The sequence below is a fragment of the Schistocerca piceifrons genome, chromosome 3 (genome assembly GCF_021461385.2).
Source record: "Schistocerca piceifrons isolate TAMUIC-IGC-003096 chromosome 3, iqSchPice1.1, whole genome shotgun sequence".
Classification (NCBI taxonomy): domain Eukaryota; kingdom Metazoa; phylum Arthropoda; class Insecta; order Orthoptera; family Acrididae; genus Schistocerca; species Schistocerca piceifrons.
The window spans coordinates 913,911,600-913,925,690 of record NC_060140.1 but is presented as its reverse complement, the minus strand read 5'-3'; positions in this window follow the sequence as shown (position 1 = coordinate 913,925,690).

Genomic DNA, 14,091 nt, shown 5'->3' with positions numbered 1-14,091 from the left:
GGGGGGAGGGAGGGCATATTTGCGCGGCGTCCGAATTTTCTGGTGACTAGGGACATGTTATCAGCCACTGCAGGGTTTCCTTACGAGTAAAGTTTGTTGTGTTTTTGAATGCTTCACTTCCCGTTAAGCTGCTACTCTACAAGTTTTTTTTCAATCCCAAGCGCTGACGTTTAATAATTCGTTTGGACAGGGATTTATGTGTCTGACCAATTTGTTCCAAAACAGTGAATTAAGGTTTTCCAGTAACTTTCGTTAAAGCAAGTACCGAAATTTGATAATTTTCTCAGACAAGTATTCACCTCTTTAAATAATTTCTTTTAAATCACGGATTAATATCGTTGGGATTTACCGTAAAGCAAGTATTTCTGTGCCCTGTTAATATTTGATCCCAAAACAGATTAATGTCTTTTATATTTGCTTCAAAGGAAAGATCAATATTTTGTATTAACTAGCCTGAAGACAATGTGCTATAAATGCGATTATGGTTTGGTAGAATCACTAATGATATTCTGTACCGTGTTCACGCAGACCTTCCGATAACAAGGCAACAAGGCATGGTAGCCGTGTACCACTTTTTCAACAAAAACTGTGGTGATTGTCCTCTTGTATTATACAGTAATAGTGAATGCTCAAATTGTTACGTTCTTATTTCAGATTCGTATATTTACTTTGATTGAATCTTATCTAGAGATTATTATTTGTGAAGTTGAAAAGTAATTGCATTTAAAGCTACAGGGTGAGGCAGTGAAACGGCACGATTTCGATAGTGGTTGTCGGGCGCGGAGGGGGGTTGCGAGAGTGGGAGAGGTGACCTTGGGCGTCTAGAGTGGTGGAAGTTTCAGTAGCCATGGAGCGTTGGTCGAGTGCGCAACGTGCATATGCCGTAAAGGCATATTACAAAAACGCGGATAGTGTGGTTGGTGCTCAACGCGCCTTTCGTCGTGAATTCAACCTGCCGCCACGGCCTCCCGTGCCATCAAGGAAAGCCATTCTCCTTTGGGTTAAAACCTTTGAAGCTACTGCTAGCACAACAAAGAAAAGAGGCGGCAGCACAAAAACAATCGGGACACCCGAGAACATTAATCGTGTGCGCGAAGCGTTGGGACGAAGTCTGCGAAAATCCGCGAGACGGCACAGCGCAGAACTTGGTCTCAGCAATCGATCAGTAAGACGGATTTCGAAGAGTGACCTTCACTATCATCCATACAAAATTCAGGTAGTGCAAGCCCTTAAACCTAATGACTACAATAACCGTATACGCTTTTGCCAGTCAATGCTTAACGTTATTGAACGAAATGAAGAAAGAGTGCATAACTTATGGATGAGTGATGAAGCCCACTTTCATCTTAGTGGGTACGTAAAGAAGCAAAACTTCAGATATTGGTCCTCAGATAACCCGCACGAACTTCATGAAAAACCTCTCCATTCTGAAAAAGTAACAGTCTGGTGCGCAATGTCATCTCGTGGAATCGTGGGGCCCTATTTTTTTGAAGATGAAGATGGCAACACAGTGACGGTAAACTCTGGACGTTATGCTGACATGTTGACCATTTTTGGTCTGCCTGGAATTGATCGACATGATCCAAATGCTGAAACACTCTTCCAGCAAGATGGTGCAACAAGCCATACTGCTAATGTCTCAATGGAATTGCTCAGACTTGCATTTCCACGACGTCTAATCAGCAGGAATGGCGATTTCCCCTGGCCTGCCCGTTCACCAGATCTGACGGCACCAGACTTTTTTCTTTGGGGCTACCTCAAGTGCAAAGTCTTCCAGGAAAATCCACCAAGAACAAAAGAAGACCTGAAGGAGCGAATTCGACAGGAAATTAACAACATTCCAGTACAGATGCTACGAAACGTCATGGGACAATTTCATCTCAGGCTTAGACAATGTGTGCATAACCAAGGACGACACCTCACTGACACCATATTTAAAAAATGTTTGTTTTTAAGTTAAATCTTTAATTTCCACTCTTGTACTTGAGATCCATGTTCAACTATTATGATTTTACTTGTAAATAAATCTTTGGTGGTTTTACAAAATCGTGCCGTTTCACTGCCTCGCCCAGAACGACACTGCAGTTTTCATCAAATGCTCGAAAATAAATACCGTAGCCTAAACAATATTGAAACAGGTTTATACGTGATTAGCAGTTATCTGACAGTTCAGTTCCAATTTAAACAGTCACAAAATGTAAAATGCGAGTAAGGCAATTTCGACCGGGAGACGCCTTCTGCGTATTTTCGGCCAATTAATGCAGGTCTTTTTATTTGACAGCAATTCGGCGATTTGTTGAAATGATGAAGACAACATACAAGCACCCAGTCCCAAGCAGAAGAAAATCACCAACCAGACGGGGAACGCTACCCAGAACACCACAGCTAGCTATCACGATGTGAAGTTTATTATTCTTTACGATTCCGTAGTTAGACGATGCAAAATCCATTCAACATTGCTGCAACATATCGCAGTTTTGAGGGTACGACCAGCGACTCGTAATAAATGGCGATTAAAGTACACTAAACTTACGAACACAGCAGAATTGGGTGTAGCTGGGTACGGTCGTCGTAAACTTTCTGCAGCAGTGCCTGACGTTAGTTGGATAAAAAGACGACTTCACGTAGGATTCTGCACTAACGTACTTTTTACTTGGATTTTCTGCAGGAAATTTTACTTTAATTTCTGTTTTGTTATAGGAGTCGGAAGCCTCAGTCCTTTGCTTATACCATGCCCCAGGCGAGTCACCTGCATGAGGTGACAGTATGGTAGTGAGAGTATGGTGGTTCCTTTTGGAGGAGCCATGGCAAAGCTTGGTGGCCTTTGTTTGAGCCTGGCTGGCAGGAAAAAGCCTTAACGGCATAAGCCAGCGACTCGCCTTTTTTGAAACCGCGTTCATTGATTGGCCCTGTAGAATCTCGCATCGATTTTTCTAGAACTTCCAGCAACTTCTTATTGTTCAGAGAAAGCCTGAGAGTAACTGATGGCCGCGCTTCTGGAACTGTTCTGGTTAGCTCATCGGCCCGCATTTTTAAGAGATGCTGGGCGTTGGCTAGTTGCTGGCCTTCCATAAACAACGGATCCAGAACATTCACACGGGCGGAAGGGGGGGGGGGGGTGGATTTAAGGGGGGCGGAAGTAGTGAAACTTTTGCGGGCGACGCTTGGAGACAGCAGCAGCCAGTGAGTATACATGTTTCTGATGGATAGTGTTAGCATATAAATTGGAATGTACACATGCTGTACAGTGGGGCGATCAGTATGGTAGAAAATGAACACACTTGCGATCACAGTTTAGACACTTTTATTGTTCCAAGGTCACCGGTTTCAACAGTCTTACGTTCCCATCATCTGATCTTATGCAACTTGCTATAAAGCTGTCATATTACATTCCATTATGTCAAAGAATAACAGGCTCTCCCCCGTATACATGTCTTGATAAAATTCCAGATGATAAAAGACACACAGCTGGTAAAACGCACACAGGTGCAAAATGCAGACAGTTGAAATTTCGTATCACACAAGCATGCCGGTGGCGAACATGATATAATCCAGCGACACAGCACTACGCTCATATCTGAGTCCTACGCTCAGTGTAGTGCTGTTCGCCAAGTTATTGACGCGTGAAATTGTTGCGGCAAGTGAGGCCGTTGGCTCGCTAAGTGATAAAGCTGCTGCATCAACCTCCGACAGGGACAGAAACCGGAAATCTTGTGCGACTTTTTGAACATGAAAAATATTGTCACTCCTGAGTTCTTCAACAACTGACAGCCTTTCAAAAACTCCGCCAAACCGAGGCAGCAGATGAATTGTTGCAGCTATATCAGGTCAAAGTGTTTTCCTTAGCTTTCCAAACACCATGGTCGAGTGCTCGATGTATCGCTATGACCTCAAGACAAAGGAGAAATACAAGCAATTGAATCAGCTGCATTCACCATCGCAGAAAGAGACGAAGACTTAACATAATCGGAAAAGGAAGAGACGATGTCTTTCGGTACTGTCTAGATTAATACGTTATGTGACTGCTGGTCTTGGCCCGAATGGTACGTAATTGCATAAAATCAAGAGACAAGTAAATGATAGCTGGGCCTGCAGAAGTGTGAGCACTCTGAACACACGCTGTGGGTTTGTGCGCTATTTGAAGGTGAGACACGTATTATGTGTCAGTCGTTAAGGACGCTGAGTCCAAAATAGCGCTTAGAAACGCATAGACATGGTGCATGTTGGGATATACTGCAGCACCAATATCCAAGGAACACTATACAAATAAAAAAAAATACTTACATAAGTAAGTACTACTGGAAACTATTCGAATTATTCCAGGTACTTCTATTTTCATACCGTCTAAGGTGCATTGCGCTGTGTTGCCAAATAAGGAAAAAAATGCGTACTCATCTGTGATAGTACCCGTTCTTCCAACAAAAAATTCCAGGTAGTCTTCATTGCAGCAATCCTAAATTGTACTACCGCCACTGAGCTGGCTTCTCATACGGCAGTCACGACACAGTACTCAGTAGACGATTGGAGGCAGCAGAACTGCAACTTCCTTATAGCAAAGATACCAATACCGATACATCTGTGATGCCCTAAACTTTTTATCTTGGACAATGCTTTGAAATATCTGGAACAACAGCGCAAGTGAAAGGCAAGAATTCTTGTCGTTCTGTTGTGTGTCAGTATTAGCCTGACTGTATCATCTGCTCCTCTTACACTTCATACAGTCTTCCTCTACTTCAGCAACACATTACTGGCCGGAGAATCCAGAACCACATTGATGTCATAGAAGACATTTGCATATTAAGCTCTCCACATGAGATCAATCCTTGATTGCATTCACTGAAATTGCAAATTTATCAATCTGTATGAATCAGTTTTTGGATTTTCATCTCGAAATAATTAATTATTACTCTTTTTATTGGTAAGTGCTGTCGCAGCAACCGCATCGTATTTATAAGGTCGGCGCGTACGTTGGTAGCGTTTTTGTTTGGCCTGTTGGTTTCCTGGTTGCTGTGGATTTATTTATCGAATTCCTATTCATTTGTAGTTCACCAAATTGGTTCAAACGGCTCTAAGCACTATGGGACTTAACATCTAAAGTCATCAACCCATAGACTTAGAACTACTTAAACCTAACTAACCTACGGACATCACACACATCCATGCCCGAGGCAGTATTCGAACCTGCGACCGGACTGAAGCGCCTAGAACCACTCGGCTACAAAGGCCGGCCTGTAGTTCGCCATTGCCACTAATGTTTACATATTGAAATAGTCAATGTAGCTGTGGACGTTAGAAAATGGAAGGCCAAATTGAGAAATCGGAACGTTTCCGACATATTCTTCTGTTTGAGTTGAGTGGAGCGGTGACAACAGCATAGACAGCCAGAAACGTATGCGCCTTGAATGGACATGCCATTGGGCAGAGCACGGCAAGTATATGATTTTTTCATTTTGACGTTGGTGTCTCTCCACGTTTAGGAAGAATTTCGCGGTTTCATGAAGATCGCTTAAATGCATTAATCCACAATGGTCTACGTCACCGTACTCGAGAACTTGGAAATGCGGTGAACTGTCATCATGCCACCCTGTTGGTACATTTGCATGCAATGGAGAAGGTTCGAAATTCGGGTGTGTGGGCACCGCATGTTCTAAGCCAAAATCACAAAAATCAGCAGGTGGGCGTATGTGCATCTCTGCTTGCTAGTCATCAATTCGCTCGTAAACTATACCGACCATTCCTCTCCCATCTCGTTACTGGTGACAAGAAATTGTGTCTCTATGTGCCCAAACAGAGTAGCAACTCCATATACAAAACCCTGCGCGCATCCACAATAGAGATTGTTGGGCATGTGGTGTAACAGCGACAGTCTGGTGTACTACGAATTGCTTCCTCGAGGTTTAATTATCACTGCTGACAATTATTGTCAACAACTGAGACGTTTGCAGACAACGACCAGGAAGACTCCATTAAGTGATGCTACTCTACGATGACGCCCCCCTGCACTCTGCTAGACTGACAGAAACCAGTACACAGATGTTGGGTTGGGAAGTTATTTCACGCCCACCTCATTCACCTGATCTTGCCCCCACAGATTTTCACCTTTTTCTGTCTCTATCGGACAACCTTCAACATACTTACTTTCTGGATGAAAACGCGCTCTGAACATGACTCGACTAGTTCCTTGCCTCAAAATCACGTGATTCCTACAGTCGCGGAATCGAAAAGTTAGCACACTGTGTTAAATAAGTAAGCAGTACATATTATTGATAACTAGAATCTATGTTCGCCTTGGTTTGTGTTTATTAAACGCAACGAACTTATGCAGCAATCCCATATTTTGTATCCGACCTGGAAGGCGGGGCGTTGGTCTACTCCTGAAAACTTAGGGTAGGCCGAATGTAGGAAGCTAGGAGGAGCAGGTGAGGTAGAACACTTGGTACGGCTAATAAAAATAGTTTTACTATGTACTTAACTTTGCCTGACTTGAGCACGTAGGTGCAAAGCCGTACAGCAAATCTAACAGCTACTACACTTCTGGCCATTAAAATTGCTACACCAAGAAGAAATGCAGATGATAAAAGAGTATTCACTGGACAAATATATTATACTAGAACTGACATGTGATTACATTTTCACGCAATTTGGGTGCATAGATCCTGAGAAATCAGTACCCAGAACAACCGCCTCTGGCCGTAATAACAGCCTTGATACGCCTGGGCATTGAGTGAAACAGAGCTTGGATGGCGTGTACAGGTACAGCTGCCCATGCAGCTTCAACACGATACCACAGTTCATCAAGAGTAGTGACTGGCGTATTGTGACGAGCCAGTTGCCGGCCACCATTGACCAGACGTTTTTAATTGGTGAGAGATATGGAGAATGTGTTGTATCCAGAAAGGCCCGTACAGGACCTGCAACATGCGGTCGTGCATTATTCAGCTGAAATGTAGGGTTTCGCAGGGATCGAATGAAAGGTAGAGCCACGGTTCGTAACACATATAAAACATAGCGTCCACTGTTCAAAGTGCCGTCAATGCGAACAAGATTTGACCGACACGTGTAACCAATGGCACCCCATACCATCACGCCGGGTGATACGCCAGTATGGCGATGACGAATGCACACTTCCAATGTGCGTTCACCGCGAAGCTGCCAAACACAGATGCGCCATCATGATGCTGTAAACAGAACCTGGATTCATCCGAAAAAATGACGTTTTGCCATTCGTGCACCCAGGTTCGTCAGGTACACCATCGCAGGCGCTCCTGTCAGTGATGCAGCGTCAAGGGTAACTGCAGCCATGGTCCCCGAGCTGATAGTCCATGCTGCTGCAGACGTCGTTGAACTGTAAGTGCAAGTGGTTGTTGTCCTGCAAACGTCCCCATTTGTGACTCAGGAATCGAGAAGTGGCTGCACGATCCGTTACAGCCATGCGGATAAGATGCCTCTCATCTCGACTTCTAGTGATACGAGGCCGTTGTGATCCAACACGGCGTTCCGTATTGCCCTCCTGAACCCACCGATTCCATATTGTACTAACAGTCATTGGATCTAGACCAACCCGAGCAGCAATGTCGCGATACGATAAACCGCAATCGCGATAGGCTTCAATCCGACCTTTATCAAAGTCGGAAACGAGATGGTACGTATTTCTCCTCCTTAAACGAGGCATCGCAACAACGTTTCACCAGGCAACGCCAGTCAACTGTTTTTTGTGTATGAGAAATAGGTTGGAAACGTCAGCATATTGTAGGTGTCGCCACCGGCGCCAACCGTATGTGAATGCTCTGAAAAGCTAATGTTTTGCATATCACAGCATCTTTTTTCCGTTGGTTAAATTTCCCGTCTGTTGCACGTGATCTTCGTGGTGTAGTAATTTTAATGTCCAGTAGTGTAGTAGTAGGACAAACTGTCGTTGAGGTAACAAAGTCAGTGATGCTAGCCCCCTATGAAGTAGAAACAATGTTGCTTGGTCGTCTGCTCGGAATAAAATCTGCTGAATCCGGCGAGACGCTCGTAGAGCTGGACAGCGCCGGCTAGAGGACGCTGTCGTCGGTGTCTCGTAGTGCCAACTTATGAACATGCACCTACGCCGTGGCGTCGTTGCTATCGATACCACACAATATGTAACCGCTAACGTACCCTTTCACAAATCATTTTATCGTGTTTACAATGCAGATAATTATTTCTTCGAAAGTTATTGTTTTCTAGAAAATAAATCGAAAGGTAAAACAATTATTTAGAAGTAGAAAACCACTTGCGAGGATAGTTAATACATATTTCATTGAGAAATAAGAAAATACTTTTATTTGTAACAATACGAACAAGGGATATAGACAAAATGACCATTATCTATTTTCGGTTATTTCAGCTTCTTGGTAAAGGGGAGAAAGGACTGACTTTACATCAAGGAGCTCCCAGAACACGAACAGGAACACCGCCAAAGTAGATCATGTTTAGTGAAGGGCGGCTTGGTGCTGCGTCTTGTTGGATTCTAGCGCCGACGGGAACACCACCGAAAGCCATGGTGTTCGGATACAGGCTGTAAGGAGCAGAAGCAGTCCGTAGTGCGATGCGAGACGCGAGGCTGACTGCAGGCTGGCCGAGTGACAGAGGCACAGGTCTGGCCTCGGGGTTCGATTCTCTGCTTACGGACTCGGCGGCGTCTGCGGCGGCGTGTGTGGCAGCGGTGGTGGAGGAGGCGGCGCCGACTTGGGCCGTGTTACTCGCTGTGTTGGATGCCGGAGCCTGTGCAGATAATACGAGTTTCCGTTAGCAACTGGTGTATTGGGGCTTACCAGCCGAGGTACTGAGTGAGCACTTTGTAGAAGAGCTTTGCTGCATATTGATGGTGTTGCTTTAAAATCCGTTGTAAACAATATAATTGGGACCAACACTCATATAATCTATGAAAACCCTCCTCCCACGCCTGCCTCTGTCGGATTTCAACAGTGCTGATGCGAAGTTAGCAACTTATTACATTAGTAATTAACTATTTTTCCCTGAGACATTTAAGTCTCTTCATTATCTACGATCGAAGCAGAAGAAATGAATTAAAACTTGTGCTGTGACCGGGACTCGAACCCGGGCCTTCTAGCTTGCTAAACATAAATGCTGACCAATACACCACCGCAGTAGAATGGTCAACATTCCTGCGCCAACTACCCAAGTTGATTGCCCTCCCCAACACAAACTTCAATTCATCTACTTATTTCCCTTTACATTGTCAGTAGTGGCAGTAGTGACAACGTACGGGGAAATAAGCAGAAGAAATGAACTGAAGTTTGTGTTGAGGGCAATCAACTTGGGTAGTTCGTGCTGCAGCATTGGCCATTGTACTGCGGTGGTGTAATGGTTAGCATTTCTACCTAGCAAGCCAAAAGACTCGCTCTCTGTAATAAAAAAAACTGAGTAAAGGATCAACGATCAACTTGAACGGATGTCTTGTGAGGTCCGCCCTGACCAAACGGAACGAACTATACCGAACAAAAAAAGTCCCGGCCGTAGAATAAATTTTAATTCATTTCTTCTGTTTCGATCATTATTACATTACGTTTGATTCAGCGTGGGTGCTCATACTATTCTTCTTATTTGACGTAGAAATCACATCAAAGCCCATACATCCGTGTCACTTCAGTTGCGATAAATACATTGCCCAGTTTCATACGTTTATTTTTACATATAAGTGGTACATGTGACATTTTTATACCACTTTGCAGCTTAAGTTCTAAGCAAAATAAGTCTACTATGTATTTTGCAGGATATCGACAATTTCATCCACAAGGAATTCGAACCTATATGTGCTTATTGTCGTAAGGACTGGCGATTAATCCACATTCATAATAAAAAAAACATAGAAAGTTGGTAACGACGGCAAACATATTAATTACTCACAGGTAGAAAACAGCAATACCATCTTTGGAGCAACGGAAATGTTTTCGTAATAGAAAGAAGAGGGTTATACAGTACTTGATCGCGTCGTTCCTTTCGGAGATTCGAACTAAATGCCACAGACTTGTGACACAGCTGCGTGTAACATACAAGATTTAGAGAAGGAAACCGTCCTTCTTACTATCAAGCGAACCATGCTAGCAATTAACATTTATGATTTTATAAAAAACAAGGAACGTCCTTTCCGGATGACCCGACGGGTATTTGGCCCTCCGCACTCTACAATTCTGGTCCCGCGTGTAAACAATTCCCCACCTCATTCCCTTTTAGCTCACCGGATCTTCTTCAAGAGAGAGAGCCAAGCAAAATCAAGTATGAATTTTAAAATTACTATTGGTTATTCCTATGATTGATCACTGGCATAAATTTAAGCCTAATTTACTCATTTGAGTGACATGACTATGCCTAGACACCTTTGTTCACCGCATTTTCTGAAGCCATCATATAATTACAAGCTGCACCCGAACTCTAATTGAGAATGACACTTTTCGTATTCATGGCTGATATCAACAGAGAACGTGTCACAAATCGGTTGAACCTCTGTCTCTTCTGAGTTTTTTCTTTCTAAAACGCTACCAAATCCATCCAGTCGCAGGCCAGCCACAGGCAATTTTCGAGATACACAAATTTCTACAAATAAATTGAGAAAAAAATCAGTTTTCAGAGTATAACGTAATCTACGTAAAAAGGGCGAGGCAGAGAAATTAAATTCTTTGCAATAATTAATAATACGCGATACATCGATATCCCAGGTTAATAGATCTGTAAAATATCTTAGTTCCTATAACGGAGGTGATTCTGAGACAGCACTCCATATGGAAGGCAGTTCATACTAGTTTTAAATATCATACCTCACCAAGATCGTTGAGTGACAGATAATCGGGAGCGAAGACATAAATGGAAGGCCGATTAACCATAACTGCCTCTTGGGCAGTATTCATCACGTTGCCGAAGGAACCGCTGTTGTCAGGTGAGACAAAAACAGTCTGCAAACCAGTAACTGGGTTTCTCATTGGGAAACCGTACTGGGGACTCGTTACAACGGAGCTCAGAAAAGGATACGTGTATGGGACGCCGACATCGGAAAGGAAACAGAGTGCAGATGTACCAAATGGGAAAGTTGTGTCCCCACTGCTAATGGGAAGGCTGCTAGGTGCAGTGTAAATAGGTAACTGGGTAGTCTTGACGATGTTGAACGGGTAATAAGGATCCGGAAAGACAGGTAGGTTGCTAGATGGAACGCCGATGAGGGATCTGTCCTGAAGGTCTGCACCTCCGGATGTCTTCACATTTGTCTCGTGCGGCGTCGCACTGGACAAATCATCAAGGATGTTAGGTCTCGCTGCAGCTACTGCAAACGCTGCCAGCAGGATCGTCTGTGAAAAAAAAAGAAAAATACACTTCTTTTATAATTCGCATTGAACTTAAAAAGTGTCCAAGTACACTGCCATCACCCATACTGTTGCCATCTCTCCTGACTGTAAAAAAGGGAGGCAACTAGTACGCACCACATTCTTTGAACTTGTCGTCATACTGTTCCAACCCTTCTATGGATTCAAGCACACAGACACAAACAGACACGCAGAAACCAACCCATTCAGCCAACGCACGTGCATGCACGCTCACACACACACACACACACACACACACACACACACACACACACACACAGGATAAGATATATGCGGCACTGTCTAAACTAATAACAGTTGATGTAAAACTTCAGCAACGTTTTCCTACTGACATCATTACTACATTAAGAATTCCGCTCACCTCTGTTTACATTTTCACCTACAACATCTGCTTTATTTACTATCAAGACACTCGGCAAGTTATTTTCTCATTTATCCTGATTGTAGTTTTCATCACATCTTGATTGCAACATGCTGGAACTTTAATGAAATATTTAAAACAGCGTAACAGTTACCGTATTCTCGCGAATCTAGCGCAGACTTTTTTTTACTATACGAAGTACTCAAAATTGGGATGCGCATGAGATTCGATGGCGCATTAGATTCGAGTACAAGACTGAATCGTTCACGGTATTTCTTACCATCTGTGATCTGAAGCAGCAAAACACTTATTAAACTCTAGCAAGAAATTATAGGTTCGGCATCTGTGAATTAAATACAGGCAGACGTAATTTGGGTAAGAGGTTATCGAGTTATAGGAGCTGGTATAATTCTGTTTGCAGGTGTCAGAACAAAATCCGTTACTGCCATGAGAGGAAATATTCTTTAGTCGTTGGTTCAAAAAGAACTCGTCTTTTGTTTGTTTGTTTGTTTTTTTGTTTTTGCTCGTTGAAATTTTGGTAGTGTCTCGTACATTATAACGCATTGTTGTACTTCTCAGCCTCGTTTCATTATTGTTGGCCTACTACAGTACCTCGCATTGTTCGCATTAGGTAGTCACGAAATGGAATGCAGGCAGAGATGAACATTGATAAAGCTACTTTCAAACGTAAAATAATTGTTTTTCCTGAAAAATATGCTGACAGAAGGGCAGGAAGAGAGTTCAATGTAGATTAGAGTAACATTCGCTTATGGAAGATACAGAAATTTTGATTATTTGCAACTATAGCTAGTAGAAAGAAATTCACTGGAGCTCGCAAAGGAAGACATCCTGAAGTTGAAGTAAATGATTTGGAATTCGTCCGAGAAAGGAGGAATAATGGGCAACGTGTGACCAATTAAATCACAATAAAAAAAGCAAAAGAGGTGGCGTTAACTTTTAATATGCCGAAGCAAGTGTTTAAGGCCGTCCGTGTTTGGGTTGAGCGCTTTATGAAACGAGCGGGCTTATCTCTGCAACGCCGTACAACAATATGTCAAAAGCTACCACAGGATTTCGAGAAGAAACTTCAAGAATTACAGCGGTATGTTATTACCGGAAAGACAAGAATTTATCGATGGGTCAAATAGGCAACGCTGATGAGATTCCAATTTCGTTTGATATGCCACGTAATTACGCGACTGACGAGAAGAGTACAAAAGAAGTTACCATCGCTGGCTGGAGTAGCCGTGCGGTTCTAGGCGCTACAGTCTGGAGCCGAGCGACCGCTACGATCGCAGGTTCGAATCCTGCCTCGGGCATGGATGTGTGTGATGTCCTTAGGTTAGTTAGGTTTAATTAGTTCTAAGTTCTAGGCGACTGATGGCCTCAGAAGTTAAGTCGCATAGTGCTCAGAGCCATTTGAACCATTTTAAGTTACCATCAAAACATCTGGGTGTGGAAAACAGTAATTCTGGCAATCACAGCAGATGGAAACAAACCTCCCCCTTTTTTAATCTTCAAGCGAAAAACTTACTCCAAGACTACAAACACTGAAAAGCTATTCCCTGACGACGTCATTTTTCGGAATCAAGAGAAGGGATGGATGACTGAAACTTTGATGCTTGACTGGCTCCGAAACGTGTGGGACCTCCGTCCTGGTGGGCTTTACAAACAATCATCAATGGTATGTCTTGATGTATTCGTGGTCATCTCACTGACGACGTAAAAAAGAAGACGCACAGCCTACCCAGTGACCTTGTTATTATTCGTAGAGGAATGACTTCCGTATTACAATCCCTGGACGTTAGTATAAATAAACCTTTCAAAGGCTACGTTCTGGAACAGTACGAAAACTAATTTTGCGAATCAAATCGTGCAATGACTCCGGCAGGAAAAATTAACGTGCTGCACCCCTCATTACATGGCACTGGGTTTTGGCTGCCTGGAAACGCATCAAAGTACCAATGATTGTAAAATCATTCAAGAAATGCTCTATTTCAAATACTCTGGATGTCAATGAAAATGATGTGCTCTGGAATGACACCGAGGATGGTGGGAAAGAAAGAAATGAATCTATTTCTGATGTACACTCTTCCGAGTGTTCCAGTAATTATGACATTAGTGAAAAATTATGAGTAACGCTTGTAATTTACAGTATGTTTCTTCGTATGTCACATAGATAATCAAGTTAGAGGTTCTCTTTTAATAATTAAAATGTCTCTTATTACCGTATTGAGTAACATAAAAATAAATTATTGTTGTTTTTTGTAGTTCATGTATACATTCCTATTGTTTGAAATAAAGTTTACATTGTAAAATCAATTTCAACAATACAGAAATATCCTACCAGCTATGCGCAAAAATTCC